The sequence below is a fragment of the Silene latifolia genome, chromosome 7 (genome assembly GCF_048544455.1).
Source record: "Silene latifolia isolate original U9 population chromosome 7, ASM4854445v1, whole genome shotgun sequence".
NCBI classification, from domain to species: Eukaryota; Viridiplantae; Streptophyta; class Magnoliopsida; order Caryophyllales; family Caryophyllaceae; genus Silene; species Silene latifolia.
In genome coordinates, this window is record NC_133532.1 from 28,836,661 (window position 1) to 28,847,856 (window position 11,196).

The window sequence follows — 11,196 nt, forward strand, 5'->3', positions numbered from 1 at the left end:
ATAGCATGAGAATTATATTGTGATAAATTTTATGATTTGGGCCAAAGTAGGCAAAGACTCTGAGCTGGGCCAGATTGACCGAACGAGTTTGGTCAAACTAGGTTTAAACCGGTCAGCCTCGATTTGAACGATGACCCGTCGCGGGACTCGGGTCGAGGGTTTGTCTTTGAGGTGAGATTGGTTGTTATTGGAAATTTTATGTTATGTCTTGATATTTGTAATTATCATTTCACATGTTGGTTGTTGGATGAATTGGCTGCCTTATACTTCAGTCTTGTTGCCTCTTTGCCATTTTAGCTTGTTCTCATGAATTATGAAATTAACGGTTAGCTGGAATTTGGATTATTATTGATAATGGAGATAGTGTTGGATTGTCAGCTGAATTGGGTATCCTACTTGTCTTGTGTGGTGTGGGCTAAAGTATTCAAGCTGGGACTAGCTGGGACTAGGTCCTAGGTGAGTATTTCGACCTTCATCATAGATAGGTCATTATAGTCTTTGACGAGTGTATGTTCACTGCTTAATAGCCTCTGTGTTCCTGACTTGGTGGGTTTATATCCAAGTTGGGGCATGACCTCGTTACTTATTTTGAGAATAAGTGGGCAGCTTAAGTACTAGCCAACCCTTTGGTGGACTCCTTAGGGTACTCACTTTGTTTTAGAAAAATTGTGGGTCTTGGGTGCGGTGGTGTGTATCCGCATGTCTAGGTCTGCGCATGTAACACCCTGCATTATCCAAGTGCCCAAACACAGCAATCCCGGATAATAAAGAATGTTACCATCACGGGGTGACCCGTGGCAGTGAATCAAATAAAACAATCATAGCTGGATAATAAAGTTTAACGAAATATAATTATTACAAGTCTCAAAAATTAAAACCAAACTATTACAGCGGAAGTCTTTTAAATACTAAATAACTAGTAGTCATGCTCCACTCGCCCATCCCGTATAAACAACCATCAATCAGCAGCATCCAAATGAGTACCTGTCAGAACTGCTCACATATACGGACGATAACCGCAATGGTCATAGCAGGCCCATCAAAAGAAAGAAGAAAAGATGGACAAAAGCAACATCCGTCAACCACAAGGTCGAGTAAAGATAAAACCAAACTAACAATTGTAAAAGATAAACATGTCACATTGACCAAACTGACGTACCCATATGAAAGACACACTAACAAAGACCAAACTGACCAATTCCAAACTCAAATCTCATATGTATCATCCCCTGTTCCGAGTGTGCACACCCCTCTGAGGCCTTACCCTTCAAAGGAGAACCAAGAGGCGGATCTGCGATCAACCAGACCCGGAATCGACTTCCCACATCGATTCCCCGAACATATATGAGGTGGCTTTTCACACCTACCTCAAAACTTCCAATAGATGGTAAACCAATGATACAATAACACAATTTCGCAACTAATCGAGACGGTCTTAAGACGAATACAATACAATAACCAAACTGACTCAAACGCAACCAACATATTCAATCAATATACAAAAGCTAGTAAGGATTTACCCTTACCTGGCTAGCACCAAATCGGCAAGAAGCTCAGAAAAACTCTTCTACGAAGTCGGATCCTACATTTATAACATATATTAATTAATACTAAATTAACTAATTTGTTATCTAGATAATTTATCTTAACTAAACTATATGTTTAACGATCTCCCTAACTAAATATATTAATCCATATTTTAAATAATTCAATTACCCATCATCATTAGCTAATAATTGTAATCAATTGCCCCATCATTATTACACAATGATACGTACTACTTTAACCATCTATGTTAACATGTATCTAACAAAACCTCGCACATACTCCTCTTCCTTTATCCTACACCACCATTACTACCTACGGCAACACTCCACACCTCACGCATCACACTAGACTCGGCCCGCCTTCCACTCGACAACCCGCAGCCAGAATCATTGGCACAACAGAGACAACACAATGAAAACCCTCCTCACGCAAATAACGCCAACAACCAACGGCCAAACATGGGACACAATATACGATGCCGCCGCAACAATCGTATATGACCGAGGCTATTACTAATATGTAATACATCATCGAACTAACTCAATACCTTGATTTTGTAAGATTAATCGACTTAAACATGTCATACGGTCTCAACGAGCCTCCGCCGACGTCGCACCACAATAGGGCCTTACGACCAGCAAACTCAACACTCCTAGGCGACCCTAAGTTAGGCTCTAAAGACCGCTCACATACCCCTCTTTTCATGAGACCATCAAGGCATCCCGTCATCATACTCGACATCAAAATGCAATTCTTAACAATCCTAAGACAATTGCTAAATAAAAAGGAAGGATGATGCTTACCTTATCTGCTTAGGGCGGGGTTGATGGCAAAATAATCGTGACGAATAGGTGATGAAAATGATTAACTCATACCTATACTGCCGCCTATTCTTCTTTTCTCCTTTTGGTTTCTTTGTTTTAGGGATAGGTCTCCTTTTCTCCTTTTGGTTTCTTTGTTTTAGGGAAAGGTGAGGGGTTTTATGGTTTAACATTAAAGGGTTTTTGGGCTTTGGGTTTTCACTAGGTTAGCCGTATTTGTTAACTAGCTATTAGTTACATAATATTATTAGTATGTTATTATTAGGTATAATATTAGCTTAATTAGTAGAATTACTACTAATTACTCCATCCTCTTATTTACTCATGACTTCATTACCAATCTAGTTATAACTTTCTAATTAATCTAACTTAACAAGTTTATAATTAAAACGGGTATTACAATCTTCCCCCCTTATAAAGAACTAGTTTATAATTAAGACGGTTATTACAATCTTCCCTCCTTATAAAGAACTTCGTCCTCGAAGTTCCAAGCAATACTAACAAAACAAATTCGAAACACCCAAGTTTCCACTATTACTAAGTCAAAAGTAACTTATATAAGCACAAATTAATAGTAGCTAAAGTAGTGTGCGACGTTCTACCCCCTTTAAATAAAAAGGTTACGTCCTCGTAACCTAACTAATACCTGGTCAAAAAGATGAGGGTAACGCTCCTTCATAGCCTCTTCTACTTCCCACGTAGCTTCCTCGATATTATGATTTGACCATAATACTTTCACCAAGACTGTCTCACCTCTTCTTGTCTTTCTTACCTTCCTATCTAAAATTTCTTTAGCCACCTCTTCATAAGTTAAGGTCTCATCCAACTGGATCGTCTCGGGCTCAATTATATGTGAAGGATCGCTCAAATACTTCCTTAATTGCGATACATGGAAGACATTGTGCACCTTATCAAGGGATGGAGGAAGAGCTAGACGGTAAGCTACTTCCCCAACTCTATCAATGATCTCATACGGACCAATAAATTTCTGGCTGAGCTTCCCTTTCTTCCCAAATCTCATCACTCCCTTCATTGGGGACACTTTAAGTAGTATTTTATCCCCCACTTGGAACTCCACATCCCTCCTATGCAAATCTGCATAACTCTTCTGGCGGTCCTGCGCAGCTTTCATCTTTTGTCGAATTAAATGAACCTGCTCCACCATGTCCTGGATCATCTGGGGACCCAACATTACTGACTCAGTCACGTCGTCCCAACACACAGGACTCCTACACTTCCTCCCATACAATGCCTCAAATGGAGCCATCCCAATACTGGCATGATAACTATTATTATATGAAAATTCAATCAAATCAAGCTTATCTTCCCAAGACCCTCCAAAATCCATCACACAGGCTCTTAACATATCTTCCAAAGTCTGGATCGTCCTTTCAGTTTGACCATCAGTAGCTGGGTGAAAAGAAAAGACTCATCTTGACTTTGTACCTAAAGAATCTTGTAGTTCCTGCCAAAATTTAGAAATAAACCTCGAATCGCGGTCGGACACAATATCCTTAGGAATTCCATGTAGCTTCAAAATGTGTCTCCTATAAGCATTGGCTAGCTCAACTTTAGTCCAAGTATCTTTCATAGGAACAAAATGAGATGTCTTAGTCAGACGGTCCACTATAACCCAGATCATGTTATTTCCTTTTTGAGTTCGAGGCAAACCTACGATAAAATCCATAGAAATTGAGTCCCATTTCCATTCCGGAATTTCTAATGGTTTCACCATTCCCTGCGGTCTTTTATGCTCACTTTTGACCTTTTGACAAGTCAAACATCTAGCGACAAACTCAGCTATCTCCTTCTTCATACACGGCCACCAGAAAGTTTTCTTCAAATCTTTGCATAATTTATCACCACCAGGATGTACCGAATATGGAGTGTTATGTGCCTCAGTTAAAATCTTCTTCTTTAACTCGACATCATTAGGTACACACCACCTCCCATCAAACCGTAAGCTACCATCTGCATGAATAAAAAAATTAGATGTCTCACAATTTTCAACATCGGTCCGTCTCTCTACGAGTTTCGGATCATACATCCCATTTCTCCTTAATTTCCTCGCATGTGTCCGGGCCGCAATGTCAAATCTCCCATCTGGTCCCCCATTCTTATCACATTTATTCCCATTTCTCGCACCTCCTCCCTTAACCGCATCATAGAAAATGCAGTTATTAACGAATGTACGGATTTCCTGCTTAAAGCATCAGCTACAACATTTGCCTTCCCTTCGTGATATAGAATTTCCATATCATAGTCTCCCAGCAATTCCAACCATCTCCTTTGTCTCATGTTCAGTTCCCGTTGAGTAAATATATATTTCAGGCTCTTATGATCGGAAAACACTTTAAATGTAGCACCATACAAGTAATGTCTCCAAATCTTCAAGGCAAAGACTACAGCTCCTAACTCCAAGTCATGGGTAGGGTAATTCTCCTCGTATGGCTTCAACTGACGCGAGGCATAAGCAATCACCCTCCCCTCTTGCATAAGTACACATCCCAAACCATTCTTTGATGCATCTGTATAGACTTCAAAATTTTCGCTTCCATTTGGTAAGGCTAGGATAGGGGTCGTGGTCAAACACTCCTTTAAGGCTTGGAACGCCTTCTCACAAGCCTCATCCCACCTAAATTTTTGTTCCTTTCTCATCAGATTAGTCATTGGCCTAGCAATTTTTGAGAAGTCCTTCACGAATCTCCTGTAGTAGCCAGCTAGACCCAAAAAGCTCCTTATTTCAGCTACATTCTTCGGTACTTTCCAATTAGATACAGCCTCAATCTTACTTGGATCCACAGAAACTCCATCTTTTGATATCACATGGCCCAGAAATGCTACCTTCTCTAACCTGAACTCACACTTAGATAATTTGGCATATAGTTGGTTGTCCCTCAAAGTCTGCAACACTAACCTTAAATGCTCTTCATGATCCTCCTTGGTCCTAGAATACACCAATATATCATCAATAAACACAACCACGAATTTATCCAGGTACTGATGGAACACTCTATTCATCAAATCCATGAACGCTGCTGGTGCATTAGTCAACCCGAATGGCATCACAACAAACTCATAATGCCCATATCGAGTCCTGAACGCCGTTTTAGGAATGTCCCCATCCTTAATCTTCAGCTGATGATAACCCGATCTCAAATCAATCTTTGAAAACATCCCAGCTCCACTCAACTGGTCAAACAAATCATCAATCCTCGGTAAAGGATATTTATTTTTCACTGTCACCCTGTTCAACTCCCTATAATCAATGCATAGCCTCAAAGTTCCATCTTTCTTCTTGACAAATAAAACGGGTGCACCCCAAGGGGATACACTCGGCCTAATGTAACCCTTATCCAATAGTTCCTCCAATTGTTTCTTCAGCTCACCCATTTCTTTAGGTCCCATCCGGTACGGAGCCTTGGAAATCGGTCCCGTACCAGGTATGAGCTCAACATTAAATTCAATTTCTCTCTTCGGTGGCAACCCAGGTAACTCATCAGGAAATACATCCTCAAACTCACTCACAACAGGTATATCCCTGGTTTTCTCACTCTCCATCCTAGTATCCAGGACATGACACAAAATAAAAGAATTCCCTTTTCTAAGGTGAGATTTTAATGTGATAGGGGAGATAATTTTGACAGTTGGTTTAACCACAAATCCTTTATATGACACCCTTACTCCCTTTGGTCCCTTTAAAGACACTTTTCTTTGATGACAGTCAATTTTTGCTTTGTTTTTGTTTAACCAGTCCATCCCCAAAATCACCTCAAACCCATCTAAAGGAAACTCTATTAAGTCAACAGTTAAATTCACTCCTCCGATGGTTAAAGGCACATTTGTATAAGTTTTTGAACATTTAACTGACTTTCCCGAGGGTAATGTGACATCACTAACAGACTCGACAAAAGTGGTCAATCCCAATTTAGGTATGTGGGTGCTAGCTATAAATGAGTGAGATGCCCCCGAGTCAAATAAAACGTAAGTTGACACGGAGTTTACAAGAAAATTACCGGTCACCACCTGAGTATCCTCCTCCAGAGCTTGCTTTCCCATAGCGAAAAGCTTCCCGGAATTCTTGATGCCCTCCTGAACTGTACTAGCCGAAGCAGTCGGCTTAGCACTGGCTGACCCTTGAGTACCACTGGCAGCTCTTTGACTGTTGTTGTTTCCTCCTTGATACCGATTGAAATTCTTCTGATAGTTGCCACTCCAGTTAGACTGGGAGCGGCTACCAGGTGTCACACTCCTAACGCTAACTGTCGGTATACGCCCAAAGCTCCCTTGACCTCTACCTCCCATATTCTTTGGGTTGTTGAAACACTCATAAGCTCGATGTCCCAATTTTCCACAACCAAAACAAGCAACTAAGTTACCTGAGCAATCTTTACCAGGATGGTTATGACCACAAATCTTGCAATTGTAACTTCGACCACCGCGATCCGCCCTCTACCACCTCCACCAAAACTCGAATTATTGTCCGAATAGTGAGTTCTTAGTGTAGAGTGGCTATAACTCCCTCTTTTCGGTTCCCCGATCGATATTGAAGGACTCGGCCTTCCTTTTCCCCTTATCGGCCTCTTTAGTCTTCTCGACGTACCTCTCAAAGATGGCCACCTTGACGAATAAATCTTTCACGAAGTAGGAGCTCCAGCAGGCATCATCTTTAAGATGTCAGCTCTTAAACCATCCTCGAAGCGAACAGCCAACATCTCCTCAGTGAACCCCAAATCGGAACAAAAGTTTGTTAACTCCATAAACTTAGCATAGTACTCATCCACTGTCATATCATCTCCTTGTTTGAACTTGTCAAACTCAGCCCTCTTAGCACTCCTACGATGCTCTGGAAAGAATTCATCTCTCATAGCTTTTCGAAAGCTTCGCCATCCGAAGACAGCTTCCCCATTCTCACCATCATGATACAAAGGCAGAATATCCTGTTTGTTAGTCCACCATCTGTCAGCTCTCCCACCTAGGTACTGAACAGCCTGGGTAATCATCATCGCCTCAGGACATGCTACAGTCTGAAATAACTTGTCAAAGTCCCTCAGCCACTCTTCCAATTTTTCTGGCTCACCCGATCCGTCATATTTACTAGGACGGTGTTGAGCTATTCTTTGACCGATACTAGCATGTGTTACCTCTTCCTTCTTCCCCGAGCCATAGCTTTCATAGCCTCCTTATAGGCCTCATTTCGTGCAATGATGCGCTCAATTTCCTCGAACTCAAGTTAGTGCTTTTCTTTGGTGGCATCTTGATCTTTAAAATTAACAAACATTTATGAGTCAACCATTCAATACTAATTGTAACATCATATTATCATTGTGCCATCTTACATAAAAGGGCATAAGTACTATGCTATTACCCGATCAATATGAATTTAACTAGCTACATTCATGTCTTACATTATCATATGGTTCAATCATTTTAACTATTACTACCCAAGCCTGCAATTATTACTCAAATAACACCAATTCTTCTTTATCGTCATATCTATATCATTCAATAGACATCTATATTCATAATACACCTTAAACTTTCAAACCACCTACCATCATTCTAACAATAATTTCACAATTTATCACCTCAACATTAAATAACAAGTAAAGCATCACATCGTGTCCCTTCCTATTCTAACCCGCTCAATTCTCACCACGTGGTGACCCGACTCTGAACCGAAAGGGCCCAAAGGTTGGTATAAGGACGTCTCCTCAACCAGTTTTAAGAAGGGGCTCCTAACAGTCCATTATCGGTGTTAATTTTATTAGTCCTTAAGTTCATTTTATTTTCCTATGGTTCATTTTAGTTTCAGTTTTAGGACCGTTCGCTCTGATACCACTTTGTAACACACCGCATTATCCAAGTGCCCAAACACAAAGCAATCCGGATAATAAAGAATGTTACCATCACGGGGTGACCCGTGGCGTTGAATCAAATAAAACAATCATAGCTGGATAATAAAGTTTAACGAAATATAATTATTACAAGTCTCAAAAATTAAAACCAAACTATTACAGCGGAAGTCTTTTAAATACTAAATAACTAGTAGTCATGCTCCACTCGCCCATCCCGTATAAACAACCATCAATCAGCAGCATCCAAATGAGTACCTGTCAGAACTGCTCACATATACGGACGATAACCGCAATGGTCATAGCAGGCCCATCAAAAGAAAGAAGAAAAGATGGACAAAAGCAACATCCGTCAACCACAAGGTCGAGTAAAGATAAAACCAAACTAACAATTGTAAAAGATAAACATGTCACATTGACCAAACTGACGTACCCATATGAAAGACACACTAACAAAGACCAAACTGACCAATTCCAAACTCAAATCTCATATGTATCATCCCCTGTTCCGAGTGTGCACACCCCTCTGAGGCCTTACCCTTCAAAGGAGAACCAAGAGGCGGATCTGCGATCAACCAGACCCGGAATCGACTTCCCACATCGATTCCCCGAACATATATGAGGTGGCTTTTCACACCTACCTCAAAACTTCCAATAGATGGTAAACCAATGATACAATAACACAATTCTGCAACTAACTGAGACGGTCTTAAGACGAATACAATACAATAACCAAACTGACTCAAACGCAACCAACATATTCAATCAATATACAAAAGCTAGTAAGGATTTACCCTTACCTGGCTAGCACCAAATCGGCAAGAAGCTCAGAAAAACTCTTCTACGAAGTCGGATCCTACATTTATAACATATATTAATTAATACTAAATTAACTAATTTGTTATCTAGATAATTTATCTTAACTAAACTATATGTTTAACGATCTCCCTAACTAAATATATTAATCCATATTTTAAATAATTCAATTACCCATCATCATTAGCTAATAATTGTAATCAATTGCCCCATCATTATTACACAATGATACGTACTACTTTAACCATCTATGTTAACATGTATCTAACAAAACCTCGCACATACTCCTCTTCCTTTATCCTACACCACCATTACTACCTACGGCAACACTCCACACCTCACGCATCACACTAGACTCGGCCCGCCTTCCACTCGACAACCCGCAGCCAGAATCATTGGCACAACAGAGACAACACAATGAAAACCCTCCTCACGCAAATAACGCCAACAACCAACGGCCAAACATGGGACACAATATACGATGCCGCCGCAACAATCAGTATATGACCTGAGGCTATTACTAATATGTAATACATCATCGAACTAACTCAATACCTTGATTTTGTAAGATTAATCGACTTAAACATGTCATACGGTCTCAACGAGCCTCCGCCGACGTCGCACCACAATAGGGCCTTACGACCAGCAAACTCAACACTCCTAGGCGACCCTAAGTTAGGCTCTAAAGACCGCTCACATACCCCTCTTTTCATGAGACCATCAAGGCATCCCGTCATCATACTCGACATCAAAATGCAATTCTTAACAATCCTAAGACAATTGCTAAATAAAAAGGAAGGATGATGCTTACCTTATCTGCTTAGGGCGGGGTTGATGGCAAAATAATCGTGACGAATAGGTGATGAAAATGATTAACTCATACCTATACTGCCGCCTATTCTTCTTTTCTCCTTTTGGTTTCTTTGTTTTAGGGATAGGTCTCCTTTTCTCCTTTTGGTTTCTTTGTTTTAGGGAAAGGTGAGGGGTTTTATGGTTTAACATTAAAGGGTTTTTGGGCTTTGGGTTTTCACTAGGTTAGCCGTATTTGTTAACTAGCTATTAGTTACATAATATTATTAGTATGTTATTATTAGGTATAATATTAGCTTAATTAGTAGAATTACTACTAATTACTCCATCCTCTTATTTACTCATGACTTCATTACCAATCTAGTTATAACTTTCTAATTAATCTAACTTAACAAGTTTATAATTAAAACGGGTATTACAATCTTCCCCCCTTATAAAGAACTAGTTTATAATTAAGACGGTTATTACAGCGCAGATTTTAGGCTAGGGTTGTGTTGTGTCTTGGCCATGTTTTGATAGAACCTCTGAGCCAAGATACCGGTTCGATTACCTTCCCTACCTTGTGGTATAGACTCGAGTTACAGAGTGACTATTGACGGGACTAAGAACTTATGCCTGTCTTTGATATATTGCCCTTTCTTGTTTGATGATTCTATGAACCATAGAAGGTGAGATGCAAGCCGGCTATGGTTGATAGAGTTTGGATTCCTGGATGTTATGTGATTCACATGATAGTGTAGTATGAGTCGGTCTAGTATTCACATGCTAGGACTATGTGGCGTTATATTGTTGTTCACATGATAAGCACATTTGTCTAGCATCTATATGCTAAGGCATTGTGTGATTCGTATTCATATTCTTATGTTTACATGTTATATTAATTATGACATTTCGTGGCTGGGAGAACTCGGAGTTACTCCCCACGACGTGGCTTTCGTATTTGTATAAAATGCGAAATGATGTAGGTGATGCATATATGGGGTACATGGACGAGCTAGCGAGCAAAGTAACCTTGGAACCTAGATTGGCTTTATTTTATTGTGATCCTTAAACACTTTTTATGTCACATACATTTTAGGGACATATGTCTCCCTCTTTACATTTGGTTGTATAATTTGCTATTCGCGACTTTAGCGATGGTTATGTTATGACACTTCTAGTTAGACCTTGTATGTTTGACCCCTTCCAATTTGGATATCTTTATAACAGGTTCAGGTTTTAAAATTACAGGTTTTTACCCAATTGAACCTATTACAAACATATCCATGCAGTTTTATTCTAGAATTACGTGTTTACTTTTCCGCGATATGTGAGGGTGTCACATTGATGTTCAAAAAGCGGTCCTC

The 11,196-nt window shown here is 40.0% G+C and overlaps 2 long non-coding RNA genes across 2 annotated transcripts; both read right to left on the minus strand.

Annotated features, from left to right (window-relative positions):
• Positions 1–829: 829 nt before the first annotated feature.
• LOC141590997 (uncharacterized) lies at positions 830–2,491 on the minus strand. The gene is made up of 3 exons (XR_012520584.1): positions 2,352–2,491; positions 1,527–1,582; positions 830–993 (listed from the first exon to the last, which is right to left on the minus strand). It is a non-coding gene; the product is annotated as an uncharacterized LOC141590997 (long non-coding RNA).
• Positions 2,492–8,328: 5,837 nt separating this feature from the next.
• On the minus strand, positions 8,329–9,991 carry LOC141590998 (uncharacterized). The gene is made up of 3 exons (XR_012520585.1): positions 9,852–9,991; positions 9,025–9,080; positions 8,329–8,491 (listed from the first exon to the last, which is right to left on the minus strand). It is a non-coding gene; the product is annotated as an uncharacterized LOC141590998 (long non-coding RNA).
• Between the last annotated feature and the right edge of the window lie 1,205 nt (positions 9,992–11,196).